We start from the raw sequence: 17,522 nt of genomic DNA, 5'->3' as shown, positions 1-17,522 counted from the left end.
TTCTGTTGTCAACCTTTAAAAAAGTAAAACGAAAACAAAAATTGCGTTTAATAAAATATTTTTGTTTTTCTATAACAGAAAACATTTTCAATTTTTGTGAAGAAAAGAGAAAACATCAAAATGACGTTTCTTATGTTTTTGGCACTGTAACAGAGAAACGTTTTTATTAATATTAGTGCACAGACACTATTCATTTCAAATAAAATTCATATTATTTGTATTATATACTAAGTTGCATATTAAATGTTAATAAAAATATATATTTTTAATATAGAATAAATTAAATATTGTGTATTAGTTTTTATTTGATAAAAATATATGTTAATATATAATATATTAAATAATAATGTAAATGATTTTTTGTGACAAAATAATTTTTGATATAGAATATAATTTTATTAAATTATTAAGCAGTAGATATTTTATATTATTATATATCATATCTATATTATATTATATGTAAATATTAAATTATAATTAATTTACAATATTATAACACAATATATATTTTATTACATATAAGATATAATATTTAATATTTTTTATTCATAATAAATTATCATAGCTAAATATATTATATATCACATAATAAATGTATACATTATGCATATACATGTATTTATATACATAATTGGTGGGAATATTTTGTCTTGGTATATCTAATTTTGTACTTATAATGTATTGGGTTTTTTGTAAACAAGTGTCTTGCCTGAGTGGTTGGGTTGCTCCCTGTGTCCGAGAGTTCGTATTCAAGTCATCTGCCCTCTCCTCTAATCACTATTAACTCCTAAAATTCTTGCCATGAAAAAAATAAAATAGAAATGAAAAAAATAAAATAAAAAATAAAAAATTCAAAGAATACTATATACATTTTGTAACAAATATGTTGTATTACTAAACATAATTATTGTTTTATGTTTTCAAATTTGTGGCAACAATAAGTGTTAATAAACATCATTTCTGTTTTCTATTTTCACTCAAGAAAATAAAATCATGTTTCTGCTTTCTTAAGGCTGCAAAAACAGAAAACGAAAACGTTACTAAATGCACCCCTAGTGATATCTCTTCTATTTTCAAAAGAATTGGTGAGGGTCGGGTCTCCATAAAGACAAATGAGTCCTTTAGTATTTTGCCAATCAAAAGAAAAATTATATAATATGTACATGTGGTACTTCCTCCGTCCCATTTTAAATGTCGGCTTCAGGAATCGTGACTCACAAATTTGTGAGTCACGGTTCTCGAAACCGACATGTAAAATAGGACAGAGGGAGTATTATTTTACTTCCACTAACATTTATGGAGATCTTTGTTTTTTCTTCTCCCGAAATTTGTAGAGATAACTGTAGGTATAAAATGTTGACTTAAACGCCTCTCTTTATAGTTCATTTCCTTCTATCCTAATTTTTTTCTTGGTTCTTGGTTCCCACGTATTGGGCTTTATGGGCCAATCTCATTTTGGGCTTGACTTAAAAGATAACTAGTACAGAATTGGAAGGCTTTTTTTTAGGCTCGGTTCCCTTCTTGGACGGGGTTGTGATGTTAGGCTCAACACTGGGTCTGGGTGGATCTACCTTTATTGGGCCTGGATGGATCTACTCCTTCACCTTGCTCCTACAACTGTCCCTTATGAATATGGGACAATTATATGTAGTCGTGCTCTTGGGCCACACATATATTGATGAGAGATTCGCGTTGTTACGTATTTGGTGCGGCAAGTATCTTTTGATTTCAAGTCATCATCATTATATGACTGTTTGGCTTCTCAATCGCGGTTACTCTCTTGTTTTTACGTGCTTCTCTCTTTCTTCATTTTTCTCTCTCTGCTGGTGTTGTACTTTGCTTGACTGAAACTTTCAATCAATCTTGACGTCATTGTTCCTCTATTTTCGGTGATCTCTTCTTCTTGGCAAGTTTTCCGGTTGATTCCGTTCCTTTCTTAGTGAGGTTAGTTGTGCTCTTCTTTCCAATCTGTTTCCTTTTCTTTATTTATAGGTTTCTCTTTCTCAAGTCAATCAACATAGATGTCTTGAGTTGCCGTTACCAGGTTTCTACTAATATCCAACTTAGACCTTACCCTAATAACGTTGATTATGAAGTCGGTGAATGGCTTGATGATGGGGAGATGACCTTTTCCTCTTTACACTTAGAAGTCCTCAGGATTCCCTTACATCCCGTACACCACCTCATTATAAACAAGTCAAATCAAGTAAACCCAAATTAGTTTAGGGTCATTTCTATTTTGTTAGCTTTAAATTTGAGCCGCGACCTAGATCTTTCTATCATTGATATATTTTTTTGTTATAAGATTGTAAAGACTCGTTATACGAGTCATTCGAGGAGGAATGACTTTCAGTTGCATTTCTTCCTGATCCCTGGTTGTTCTTTATATAGGGGTAATCCTAAATCTAAAAAGGGTTGGAGGAATAAAATAGTTGTGGTTGGGGGAAACTAGAAGGTCGCCAATTTTGCCATTATCCCAACCAAATTTGGGAAATGTGCTCTTTCTTTGTATCCACCTTATAAAAGACATAAGTACGAATGTGTATGTGATATGTGTCTTCCTCGCTTCTATAGGTTCATCTGTCAGTTTCTGGACGTACCTTTCAAGCTATTTGATTACTCAATTTGTTTGTAGGCTCAGATTCTTGAGGTAGAACGTGTGGCATAGCATTCCCACCAGTCCTTCCTTGCTAACTCTTGAGTGCCTTGGAAGTATTGCTTGTGAAGACGTACATATGGCTTGCTTTCAGCTTCATTCCTTTGGCAGGCATCCTATAGACGCCCAAACGAACCAAAACACTTAGACTCAGCAGGATGATGGGTTGCAACAGCCTCCTGAAGCTCAAACTTCAACGCATAACACATCTCTTAGGAAGAGACTTGCTGCAGATCTATGGGAAGACGTCCATAGGAGAAGACTCCAATCGGGTGGATCTGGCTCTGGCTTTAGTCCATCCAATCAGAGGGCTCAGACAACTGGTCCTGAAGGATCCAATGTGCCCCTCAGTGTCTGGAGTCCAAAGTTCTTCAAGGTGGATGACCAAGGCAATGATGTCATGGTAACTCCCATAGACACCATGTTCAGAAACAGTCCAATCGAACCTCTCTTACTACAGGTACTTGTGGACTCCAAAAGATTTGCAAGTTCAAGATAAGCTGGACAGGCAGGAACTATTCACTCATTTCCCTATCAGTGCTATGGAGGTAACTTTATTTTTTCTATGCCTTTTTTTTTTTTTTTTCTTCCTTTTAATCATTTTGGCCATGTGAGTTGTCACATTTCAGTAATTCTGAATGGTATGTTGGTTATGAAGACTATGTTCGGGATGATGGCTATGCAGAGGGCTATAAAGGCTAGGGATTGCATGATCCACTCCCTAAACAACACGAATAAGAAGCTCTCCACGAACTTGACCAAAGTCAAGGCCCATCGTGATAAGGCCTTGAAGGAGATGGATGATATGGCAAGGGCCCAAATGTGTGAGATTTATTTTAATACGATTATTATATTTTAATTGCATACCAGTATGTTTTCAATATGATTAATATTATTTATCAAACATACACCCTGTATTTAACTCATCATTTAAAATTTATCGAGTTTTAGTACAACGAACGCAATTCCGAAAATAAGCCTAAAAATAAAGAAGCTCTCCACTCCCTGAACAACACAAACAAGAAGCTCTCCACTGACTTGAGCAAAGTCAAGGCCCATCGTGATAAGGCCTTGAAGGAGATGGATGACATGGCAAGGGGCCAAATGTGTGAAATTTATTTTAATATGATTATTATATTTTAATTGCATACCCAGTATGTTTTCAATATGATTAATATTATTTATCAAACATACACCCTGTATTTAACTCATCATTTAAAATTTATCGAGTTTTAGTACAACGAACGCAATTCAGAAAATAAGCCTAAAAATAAAGTATCTTTAAAAATTCTGGAAAAATAGAATAAGAAACATAATCAACGAAAACAACTAAATTTAAAATATGAAGACAATCGGACTTCATTTCAGCCTCCAACAAAAATCACAAAAATACTGCGTTGGCTCCTAACAATTACAAAATGCAATTTCGGAACCTTAAATGATGATTTTCAGCCATAAACTGACATGGCCCACAAGCTAAAGCTAGTGAGGTTTTCTTAATCAATTGTTTCCACCACCCAAAAAGAAAAAAAAAAACTATTTTTAATTACATGAATTAGGGATGTAGAGATCAAGTTATAACAACAATTCATGCATCAAATTACAAAATCATACAAATCATGCAAACATATATTTAAACATATAAACTCTCTGTTTTAATGCAATTTAAACATGCAAATTAGTATATTAATTTTGTTTAATCATCCTAAAGCCATCCTAGATATGTATTGAACACTAGATCAAATGAGAGGAGTAAAATATAAAACTTGCCTTAAGGGTCTTGAATAAAGACCTTAATCTCCTTCTCCGATCTGATCCTCAACACTGGCAGCCTCTGGTTGTCGTCGTTCTTCCCTCTGCTACTCTTGATCTATCCCGCGAACAAGCCTCTTTCTAAAACTCACGTAAATAAAACAGTCTCCTCTAGCAGATCCTTATATATATATATATATATATATATATATATATATACACACACACACACACACACACAATACATAATAACCTAATCCTAATCCTAATATAACTTAGGTATACTTATGGAAAAAGAAAAGAAAATAATAATACTAACTATAGTAAAAATCCTAATAATAATAGTAATAATAGTAATAGTCGGTATACACAATATCTATATATAAATACTATTAATAATACATACATATATATATATATATACACACACACACACACACACATATCAATATATATATATATATATATATATATATATATATATATATATATATCTCTAAAATACATCCATGGGCTATAATCCTTACCTATCTAGGCTTCCTATCTAAATAGTCCATGAGGCCCATTTAGTTGGTTCATTACTACTACCCAAACCTATTACATTAAATAAAAATAAAATAAACTAAAATAAACAATTAAATATTTAAGCTAACAAATAATTACAAACAACTACATAATTAAATCACATAAATCTTATCAAACAAATACACACAAATAAATCACATAATTCACATCAAACAATTAAATCATTTAAGCATATAAACACATAGTCACATAATCAATTAAAATGCAAATAAAAATAATTAAGTAAATCCTTTTAAAATCCTCTGAAAATTAGGGGTATTACACCTCTCCTCCCAATCATCAGGAACTGGAGGCATGGGTATTGTTTCGAGACATTCTTCATCCAAATCGAAATATAAAGAATCACCCTATATGCTAATCCAATTCATTGTGCCATTCCAGAACACACCCATCTTAAAGTTAACCTTTGCCAGAAAAGGGTCGATGGTTAAGTCCTGTTTTTTGGCCAAACAAAAATTCTTGTAACGGCGGCCTCTCCTTCCCAGGAAAGGTTGCATTTGGCCGTGGTTTTGCTGTGGAAGTGTGTGTGTAATGTGTCCTTGATCTGACTCCAAGGCACTGCAGATGTGATGACCCTATGGGCGGGTGTGTCGTAGACGGGTGCGAGACACTGTTAGGCTACCGCACTGGCGAGTTACGGGGTGCACAGTCCCACATCGCTTGTGAAAGGGAAAGGTGAAGTACTTATATGTGGTGGTGTTATCTCCAATTGGTATGAGGCCTTTTCGGGTAAAGCCCAAGAGCAAAACTGTGCCTGCTCAGGCCCAAAGAGGATAATATTATACCATGTGGTGGAGTGGGTCATTACAAATGATATCAGAGCCTGACCCAGCCGAAAGTATGCCGACGGGGACATCGGGCATCAAAGGGGGGTGGATTGTGATGACCATGTGGGCGGGTGTGCCGTGGGCAGGTGGGAGACATTAACAAGCTACCACACTGACGAGCTACGGATGCACAGTCCCACATCACCTGGATAAGGGAAAGGTGAAGTACTTATATGTAGGTGTGTCACTCTAATTGGTATGAGGCTTTTTGGGGTAAAACCCAAGAGCAAAACCGTGCAGATTCAGGCCCAAAACGGACAATATCATAGCATGTGGGGGAATGGGTTGTTACAAATGATATCAGAGGCAGACCCAGCGGGAAGTATGCAGACGGGGACGTCGGGACTCTAAAAGGGGTGGATTGTGATGACCTTGTGGGCGGGTGTGCCGTGGGCGGGTGCAAGACATTGTTAGGCTACCACACTGGCGAGTTACGGGTGCACAATCCCACATCACCTAGGTAAAGAAAAGGTTAAATGATTATATGTAGGTGTGTCACTCCAATTGGTATGAGGCCTTTTGGGGTAAAGCCCAAGAGCAAAATCGTGCGGGCTCAAGCCCAAAGCAGACAATATCATACCATGTGGTGGAGTGGGTCGTTACAAATACTAAATTGTTACACCCCAAATTTGATGACCTTGTGGGCTGGTGTGCCGTGGGCAGGTGCGAGACACTGTCAGGCTACCACACTGGCGAGTTACGGGTGCACAATCCCACATCGCCTTGGTAAAGGAAAGGTAAAATGCTTATATGTAGGTGTGTCACTCCAATTGGTATGAGACCTTTTGAGGTAAAGCCCAGAAGCAAAACCATACGGGCTTAGGCCCAAAGCGGACAATATCATACCATGTGGTAGAGTGGGTCGTTACAAAATTGTGTTGACCCTGTGGGAGGGTGTGTCATGGGCGGGTGCGAGGCACTGTCAGGCTACTACACTAGCGAGCTATGGGTGCACAGTCCCACATCGTCTAGGAAAGGGAAATGTAAAGTGCTTATATGTAGTAGTGTTATCTCCAGTTAGTATGAGGCCTTTTAGGGTAAAACCCAAGAGCAAAACCGTGTGGGCTCAGGCCTAAAGTGAACAATATCATACCATGTGGTGGAGTGGGTTGTTATAAATGGTATCAGAGCCTGACCTAGCTGGAAGTGTGCCGATGGGGACATCGGGCCTTCAAGGGGGGTGGATTATGATGACCCTGTGGGCAAGTATGCCGTGGGCGGATGCGAGACACTGACAGACTACCACACTGGCAAGCTACGGGTGCACAGTCCCACATTGCTTGGCTAAAGGAAAGGTGAATTACTTATATGTAGGTGTGTCACTCCAATTGGTATGAGGCCTTTTGGGGTAAAGTTTAGGAGCAAAACCGTACAGGCTCAGGCCCAAAGCGGACAATATCATACCACGTGGTAGAGTGGGTCGTTATAGCAGAGAACAAGAAATATGTCTTTCAAAGGTCCCTTGCTGGCCTCATCACTTTAAGGGCTAGGAGTTCCTTTTTTTTTTTAGTTAAAGGGTAAGCTTGTATTAAAGAGAGGAAGAATATACATGGTGCCCTAACAGGAGAGAGAACTAGAATGATACAACCCAGCCAAAGGAAAACTAAATAAAACTAACCAAAACATAACAAAGCAGCACACTACTGCCTACAGCTAAATATATAACCCATCCAAGCACAAGCAAACACTGTCTCAGGCAAATTCTACACAACTAAAAGATTAACCAAGAATGCACAGCAGATGATGAACAGGCATGCACAAAAAGACTCTGAAGATCTTGCTCAGTTGTGATTTGGGTCCTTTTTATGTTGCTTCTTTTTGGGTGCTTTTTTAAGTTTTAGGTAGGGATCAAATAATAAATGAGCGAGAGTCGAAGCGATGGGTTGGATGAGTAGGGACTGAGTTGTTGGTCTGGGGTGTCCTTGTAGGTTGTCCGATCTGTGGAGTGCAACTGGTAGGGTCTCTAGGCAGAATCAGGGAAAGCAAGCACTCTCTGATATTTGAATTATGTGCACTGGCTTGGTCACGAGTCTTCCTCTTCCCACGATCACAATACTTGGCTCAATAGGCATGGGTCTGAATTAAGAGTTATTTTTTATGCAAATAAGTACCAAGGATGTTAATTCCTTACACCAAACCCTCTCAATTTAGGTATTGAAATATCAGAAAATGCTACAAAACTTAATATATTTTCATTCATAATCCATGAATTTTATATTCAGTTAAATTACAACCTAATCTCAATCTATGTAACCTATGAAGCATGGACACCGACACAAGACATGGGTACGACACGACACGGATACGGCGACACGACAAATTTTAAAAAAATAAGACACGGACACGGCAGGGATACGGCGACACGACAAATTTTAAAAAAATAAGATACGGACACGGCGGGGATACGCATATAAAATAATATATATATATATATATATATATATATATATATATAATTATATATTCAAAATATAATTACTAGAACCTTACACAACCTAATAACAAACGGGTATATATAAATACAAAATTACAAACAAAATAACAACAAATAACATTACTAATTTCAATAATTTCATCTTTGTTATAAGAAAAACATAGACAAGACAAAATAGAAAATAAATGAAAAATAAAGTTGATTCAAATTCCAAACGAAGACGTGCAGAGAGACATAGTTATAATGGACTAAATATGTACATGAATAAACATATATACTTTCAGTCTTTCACAAAGTCTTGTTCATGTAACTTAAAAAAAAAAAAAATATATTTTGTTTATGTACAAAGATAATTAAAGAAGAGAAGAGACTGAAATTGGTACCCCATTTATCTTAAAAAATATTACAAAATATACCCTGCCGTGCCCAAGCCGTGTCTCCCCCGTGTCCGATCCGTATCCACCCAGTGGCTGAGCCATGTTCAAGCCGTGTCCAATAAAAAATAATTTTTGGACACTTCACAAAAGTATCGGACACACGTGTCAGTGTCCAAAAAGTATTCGACACTGATACGAGACCACTAAAAGGAGTGTCCGTGCTTCATAGTATGTAACACTCGGTAACAAGAACAAATAAACTAGTGCCTTATAGCTAGCTATATAACTCAAGCTTCAACTTTCAAGGCAACAAATGCATACTACTTCACAGCTGAAAGAACAAAATGGATGACCAGTGCATCATACATACATACATATATATATATATATATATATATCTATACACACACACACATATATACACAATTTTTTTAAAATAAAACAGGGAACACAGAATGAAACTTAGCACCATACATATTGTCAAACAGCAGAGAGAGACTCGATGTATTGATAAGCATAAAAAAAAATCCAAATTTCAAGGAACCCTCAAAATCAGGGCACTCAATATCTAGACCACTTGGTGGAAAATCACAAAGTTTCTTGAAGGTGTTGTCCTTGAAATTGAAGCGTATGGCCTTCTTAGATACATGCAACACAAGAAATGAGTCATCATTACTCTCTCGCCTAACAACACTTAGTACCGTAAATCCATAATAATGCAAGTCCGATGGGTGAAGATGGGTACGAATCATTTCAGGAAACGCACTTGTTACTGTGTCCAGATCAATATGGTACTTCACAACCCACTTTGAATAATCTCTCTCCATCTCATATACGTTGAACTGGGTAGTTCGTGGGCCGTAAATCTCTATAAGATGTAAATGGTCACAAGACTCGCCAAAGTACCTGTTGGAAAAGAATCTTAAGCTATGAGAAACATTGTATTCGCATATATCACTTTGTAAGATATTTCTCCGGATGTGTCATGAAGGTATTGGATACTCGAACACTTTCATCATATACGACTTCTACCAATATACCTAAAAGTAATCTTCATCGAATATGAACACAATAAAGATATGTTTCAGACACTTTCATCGTAATTTCGTAATTATTTTAAAAAAATAGAATTCAACCCAATTTAAAATATATTATGAGTTAATTAAAAATTTGATATATTAAATTTTAAAAAATAAAAAATAGAAAACATTTAGTTCTAAATCCTAAATTATTGATTTATTTATGATTATAGGAATAAAATGACAAAAAATACAATATATATATATATATTATATGTATTGTGTTGTACTCCTAAAAATAAAAACAATTGAAATTTTTTTAAGGAAATAGAGTAAATAAATTCACAAGCAATCAGCAATCCTATACTGTGGTTTGGGAAATAAAGTAACAGTACCTAAGCCTCCTCTCCTCCCAACTATCTGGAACTGGAGGCATTGGCATTGTTTCTAGACGTTCTTCATCCAAATCGAAATACAAAGAATCACCCCATATGCTAATCCAATTCATTGCGCCATTCCAGAACACGCCCAGCTTAAAGTTAACATCTGCCGGAAAAGGGTCGCCGGAGGGCGTCCAGATGCCGGTCTCGGACGAATAGATCTCAATCTCGTATAGCTCAGGTGATTGATCAGATAAATGAGCATAGATAACTTTGTAATGAGGTGATTTGGATGGGTCGAAAGCTAAATTAACACCACGAACTCATTGGGAACTGGAGCCGAACCTAAAAGGTCGGCGACTGGGGTCAGGTAGTGTGGTGAATTTGTTGGTGGTTGGATTGTAGATGTAGCAGTAATTTTTAGAACGAAGAGATCTAAAGCTACAACGACACAACAGTCCATTGCAGGACTGCAAGATTCTTAAACCATTAGGGTCATCAACAAAAGTGAGTCTCCTGAAGGGAGGTGGTGTTGAATTTTCATGGTGGAATGGGACGAAATCGAATTCCGGGTTGATGAGAGCGGAAGATCGGTGCAAGAAAAGGCCGGAGGAAGAGGTGTTGGAGTTGTTATGGTTTCGGAGGAGAGAGAAATGAGGGCTGGAGATGAGAGAGAGCCAGTGTTTGGATACGGATTTGAATCGAAGGAGTGATGTTGTTGGTAGGCGTAGTAGGATTTGGGTTATGAGGTCCTCGTTGGTGGCAATTATGTGAGCTGGTGGTGTGCATTTGGACGCCTTAGAGAGCATTTTAACAGAAGAGGAGAAGATTTGTGTGTGAAGAAAAAAAAAAAAAAAAAAAATGTGTTGACAATGTTATTCTGGCTATGGAATGAGAGTTGCAACTAACAAGTTTATACAAGATTTTGATGATTGCAGAGTACTTTAGTGGAGGAAGATGATCAGGCAGAGTTGACCACTGAAGATTGCATAGGACGCTTCTGAAATTTTCCGGGAATAAAGCAATGTTAACTGTTTTGTTTTTTAGGATAAAAAATAATAAAAAATAAAAAATAAAAATAAAAACAAAATCTTTCCAACAAACAAACAGGGTTGCACTTGAGATACTATTAGGCATGAGAAAAGCTTAATTGCTCTGATTATATTAGTTAGTGTTAAGGTGTTATCAATTGATTAGATACTGATACTTACTGATAAAATGATTAAAAAATAAATTATTTGTATTTATATAATAAGATACAATTGGTTGATGATAAATATATAAAACAAAGTAAAGAAGTATTAAAGGTACATGAATGTCTCTCTCTCCTTACCAATGATTTCGGAATCAATAATAATCTCATGACCGTATAATAATGAAATTATTAGATGGTCAACCGATGATTCACCATGTGACAAGTCATTAAATGTATCAAAGATATATAAAGATTTATTAAGCTTTTTATTGTTATGTCACATAGTGATTGGCCGAGATCAATAATTTCAAAATCATATAATAATTTCTCTGTTCGAGTGTAGCCTTGGATGTTTTTTTTTTTTTTTTTTTTTTTTTATACCTTTAAAATAGTCAGATTCTATTTTTCTAACCGATTTTTTATATGGATGTATTTAAGTGATAAGATTTCAACTTTTTTGTTGCATTGAATTAAAGGAATAAAAAGCAAGTAATTGGGTTGCTCCATATTTTTATTCTTCAACAATGTTTAGACCTTTGTTAAAAAATGATATAGAAAAAGATTATGCATTCTAATTTTAGGATAATTCTAAAAATGGTAGAAGTACCGAATGCTTAAATTTTCATCAAAACTACTCAAAGGTACAAAAATGTGCCGAGGAACAATAATAAAAGGAATTTGCCTTATGCTCTGTTCGGTAGGAAGGAAGAAGAGGGGTGGAAAGAAAATAGCCTTGGATGAAATGATCTCTCACAAGCTTTTTTTTTTTTTTTTTTTTTTTTTTTTGACCTTTAAAATAGTCAGATTCTATTTTTCTAACCGATTTTTTATATGGATGTATTTAAGTGATAAGATTTCAACTTTTTTGTTGCATTGAATTAAAGGAATAAAAAGCAAGTAATTGGGTTGCTCCATATTTTTATTCTTCAACAATGTTTAGACCTTTGTTAAAAAATGATATAGAAAAAGATTATGCATTCTAATTTTAGGATAATTCTAAAAATGGTAGAAGTACCGAATGCTTAAATTTTCATCAAAACTACTCAAAGGCACAAAAATGTGCCGAGGAACAATAATAAAAGGAATGTGCCTTATGCTCTGTTCGATAGGAAGGAAGAAGAGGGGTGGAAAGAAAATTGGAGGGAAGGAACAAAATTCCTTCATTCAGTAGGAAGGGGGTATGAAGGGAAAGGAAAACAGGAGGTATGTCTTATCCCTCCCTCTTAACAAATTTTCATGCGTCCAAATTTGAGCGGAAGACATGAGAGAATTTAAGTGGAGCTATTATAGAGAAAACAAGTGGAGCTATTATAATACTATTAAATTACAATATTATCCTTTCCAAATATTAAAAATTAAACCCTACACATCTCATCTCACGCAAAAGGAAAAGGTTCAAGGCAAGATAAAGGAGAAAGTATATATATATATATATGAATTACTTGTTATATAATTTCCTTATTAGTAAAAAAGAGGATTCAAAAAAAAAAAAATACACAGTCTACATAAAGAAAAAATACACCGTCTACATGATGAAATATGATTTTATATATATATTAATTAAAATAAATAATAAATTAGAGTGAAATTAATGGTACTGTTTAATTGAGTAGTAAAGATGATAGCTATTTACTGGCGAAAAAAATAATAATGAAGGCATAATGATAAAGGCATAATGATAAAAATAATTTTAAATTCTCCCTTCCCTTCTCTCGCAACGAACAAAGGAATTTGATAGGTTCTTCTCTTCTCTTCCATCCAACCGAACAAAACGAGGGAAGTCCATAATCTCTTCCCTAGGGATGTATCATTCTTCCCTTCTTCTCTCCCTTCCATCCAATTTACTTTCTTCCTAACGAACGGAGCCTTAGGTAAAAAGACTAAAGACTAAAATTCCTATCATAATTCCTGTAAGGCACAAAAATGTGCTAATGAAAAAAAAAAAAAAAAAAAAAATTGAGTACAACAAGATAGCAGAATATCCTTTAACTAAAAAAAAGATAGCAGAATATCCAGTGAATATATTTGAAAAGTTGTGAAGGCATGGAAAAAATTCCACCATCGAAAAACAAATAATGTTCAAAAGTATTTATCCGTTATAGTCATTCATGTATTAAAAAATCCTAGACTACATAGCCTTGGGGTTAACTGGCTTAGAGGGGAAGGCAGACGCTACATTGTGGCCTGAGACGTTCACCAGAGGAACTGAAGAACTGGGGCTAAGAGGGGCAGAGCAGTTCTCTTTAAACATTAATGCAGCAAACAACACATTTTCTTCCTCCGCCACTTGATCATCGCCATAGGCAAATGAGACGCCCAAGTTAAGATTGTAAGCATCAGAAACCTTTTTCTTGCCTTTTGGAAGAGAGGCATGGTTGAAGGCAAATCTGAAGGCCTCCTCAGTCGAACTATTTCAGAGTATTGTTCCTGCATTTTCTTCCCAACAGTGGTGCAGGTTTGAACATAGCCTTTCCACCATTGCAGCTCAGATTCAAGCTATTCCACTTGCTCTTTACCTGTCTTGAACTATGTAATACCCCTAAATTTAAAAGGATAGTTTCGGTATTTTAATTATTATTTTCTTGCATTTTTAGTTGATTATTTGATTTTTGGTTAGTTGCCTAATTTTGCTTAATTGTTAATTGGTTATTTTATTTGTATTAATTGTTTAATTGTTATTTATTTGAATTAATTGTTTAAGTGTTTAGTTATTTTTAATTAATTGGTTAATTGTTTTTATTGTTGTTTGATTAATTTGTTTTAATTATATATTTGTTTAAGTGGACTTATTTGGTTTAAAATTATATGTCGTATAGATTAGGGTTTTTCTTTTTATGAAATTGTGGTTAGCCGACTTAATCTCCGTCTCTTAATACACTTCGACTTAGATTTAAGTGTGGCCTATAAATATATGTATTAAGTTCTGCCTAGGGTTTTAGAACCCTATTCGCGACAGTGGAGGCAGAGAGAGAACAGAGGAGGGTTTACAGTATTCAAATTTCACCGGAGAATTTAGGAAGACGACGGTGCAAGGTTTCAGACTGAGACCTAAAGGCAAGTTCTATTCCTAACTCTCTCCCTTTGGCTCGTGTTCTTCACATGTCTAATACAATTCCAGAAATAAATAAAGATTAAAATTAATCTGGTTTGCATGTCTGAGATGCTTTTAACATGACGTGTTCACAAATTGTTTATTGCTCGTTTTAAATTCTTTCTTGTGTAACTCATAATTTAATTCATGTCAATTGATGTATAAAGAATTTAATTAGTCTAGGTTGCATGGTTGAGTTGCTTTAAACTGTAAGTGTTCAGGAATGGCTAATTGCAGGGTTTAAATTCTTTTTGCATAATTCATGTTTTAATTGATGTCGGTAATTGAATAACGAATTTAATTATTTCTGGAACATACTGGAACCTAGTTTAAACACCTAGGTACCTTAGGAATGAAGGACAGTTCATCGGAAAATCGCCAGACTTGAAAGAGACGAAGGAACAGAAGGAGAGTCGGCTCCCGTTAGAAGGGAACAGGCTCCCTCAAAGAGGGAGACGGCTCTAGGGCCCTTGGAGGCGGCTCCCGACAATGGGGAGCCGGCTCAATGCACTAGGGAGGCGGCTCCCTCAAATTTTTTTTTTGGTTTTCCAGCGATTTGTTTGGCTACGGTGCTTAGACTTTGAAGTTTTCAAATTCAAGTAGGAGGTATAATAGGGGTTTTCAGCAATGTCTAAGGCCATAATTAAAACTTCCAAAGGTTGGTTAATGTGTAATAAAATTACTGGCGCTTATAGCAAAAACAATATATAAATCTTTAAAACAAATTTGAATACTGTTGTTGGATGTAAAGAATTTGAATTGCTTATGATTAATTTAGCAGTTTCCTGTGGATGGTTATACCACTCTAATCATGTATCAGTGGTAGGATTAAGCATGTTTAAATCTATATAACACTTGCTAAGGTTTAATTGATGTTTATAAATTAACTATTTAGTTCATCAATTACTGGACTGGTATGAAATAAGCATGTGAATTTATATCTTTTATTATGCTTACTTGGAAATTAATTGATGTTTACATGTGTGATATGTATTATCAATTATTGGACCTTGCGGAGTAGTGTCGAATAAGCCTGTTAATTTACACAACTTTATCATGCTTAGTATGGAACAATTGATGTTTATATTTAATATTTCGATTATCAATTGTGGAATTTATGGATTGGTTGATATTTACATTTATAGTCTATATTATCAACTGCTGGATGTTTGGATTGTATGCAACGGTATGGGACGGTGGCATACTAGGGATGGATTAGCTCAAATCACTAAGTCCTACCTATTTTGGAATAAGGGAACGGATTATGAAAATAAAATCCCACTTATATGTAAGTCTGTGCGGCTGAACAAGCTGAACGGCTAACTGGATTTATTATAGATGGATAGTATGGACTTTAAATATATATATTTATGATACCGTGATATGAGCTTGAGCCTCAGAGTCGACGGTTAGGGAGCGTATATGCAGTAGGATGCGTAACTGGCTATGTTGGTTGAGGTATACCCTGTTAGGCTTAGGTTGTCATGCCCACTCAGGTGCGTTTTGCATGTTACCTTCTATTCAGGTTGAGATCCCCTGCATAGTCCAGTGAGAGTCCCGTAGTGTGGATATATATATGTACGAACTACATAGCTATTGTTGAGTTGTTTAGTATGTACATGCGTATCGGGTCTCTACTTGGATTGTAGTAAGATAGAACTTGTTCGTGAGCCTGACCCACTTCTATTTTTCAAGTGTTCGTCAGTTCCAGGCGTAGAGATTGTTCGTGCTGAGCAAAGACAGCCACCCATTCTTTCGAAGACGTAGGATCTCTCTTCATGATTTAGTTATGGATTTCTTTTGGTTTTCTATTTGAGTTTGGAATATTATTAGGGGTCCACTGGATGGATTCCCGAGTTGTTAAACTATTGGAGGTTTTGGATTAATGGATTTTCAGTACTTGAGTTTAAAAGATTATATTTTAGAGTTTTTTCAGCTTTTAATTATTTAAATTCTTAATTCATTTTGTAATCTGTGTTCATTTAAATATTAATTGTTTGATATTCCCTCGGGTTTGGGCTTGGGCCTGATCAACCCATGTTTCGGATTCGAGGGGAATCACAAACTACCTCCTCCATGATTCCTTATATTCATTAGCAAAGTTCATCTCTTTCTTCAGCTTATTAGCAGCAGAAACCTTCTCATTTTCCTTTGAAAGGTCATTAATTTGCAACATTTTGCAAATGAATAATCCTCTGAACTTCTTTTTCACATTGATTTATGTGAGTTTCAAAATAAGATAATGTTGAGGCATTCCAAGTGATCTCATTATACCTTTTAGAAATTTTCTTTTCTCCTCCTATTGGTGGGGAAAACAACCTTATCAAAATGACAGTCAGTAAATCGTACTTTAAATATATCACCTGTTAAAGGTTCAAGATATCTAATAATAGAAGGAGACTCAAAACCAATATATATTCCAAGTTGATGTTGGGGATCCATTATAGTGTGTTGTGGTGGTACAATAAGAACATATACGGCACATCTAAAAACTCGTATATGAGAGATATTTGGTTGTTATCCAAACACAAGTTATAATGATGAAAATTTATGGTAAGCAGTTCGTCGTATGTGAACTAATGATGCATCATATAATATGGCATGTCCCCAAGCAAAAACAGGTAAATTTGTTTTCATAAGTAAAGGTCGACCAATTAACTGAAGTTTTTTAATAAAAGATTTTACCAAACCATTTTGAGTATGAGTGTGTGTAATAGGATGTTCAACATTAATTCCAACTGACATGCAATAGTCATCAAAAGTTTGAGAATAAAATTCAGCAGCATTATCAAGACGGATTGTCTTAATTGGATAATCGGGAAAATGTGCCCATAATTTGAGGAGTCTAGCAAATGCAATATTACGAGTATAAAGCAAACAAACATGTGACCACCATGCTGAGGCATTAATTAAAACCATAAAATAACGAAATGATCCGCATGGTGGATGAATTGGCCCACATATATCCTCGTAAATTCTTTATAAAAAGGTAGGGGATTCAACAATGACTTTTGAAAAGGATGGTCTAATAATCAACTTGCCTTGTGAGCAGACAGTACATAGATGATTATTTGTTAAAAGAATTTTTTTGATCCTTTAGTGAGCGTCCATGTGAATTTTCAATAATTTGACTCATCATTGTAGTTCCCGGGTGACCAAGTCGATTGTGCCAAAGCATAAAAAGTTTTGAGTCACAAGATTTTTGG

The 17,522-nt window shown here is 35.3% G+C and overlaps 1 pseudogene; it reads right to left on the bottom strand.

Annotated features, from left to right (window-relative positions):
* Nucleotides 1-9,062: 9,062 nt before the first annotated feature.
* On the bottom strand, nt 9,063-11,234 carry LOC132270492 (F-box protein At5g07610-like; annotated as a pseudogene).
* Nucleotides 11,235-17,522: the final 6,288 nt, after the last annotated feature.

This window comes from Cornus florida, unplaced genomic scaffold (genome assembly GCF_030987335.1).
Source record: "Cornus florida cultivar Cherokee Brave unplaced genomic scaffold, ASM3098733v1 CherokeeBrave_3.0.0_Hap2_Chr08, whole genome shotgun sequence".
NCBI lineage: Eukaryota > Viridiplantae > Streptophyta > Magnoliopsida > Cornales > Cornaceae > Cornus > Cornus florida.
Note: the sequence above shows the minus strand (reverse complement) of the source record. Positions and strands in the feature narration are given on the sequence as shown.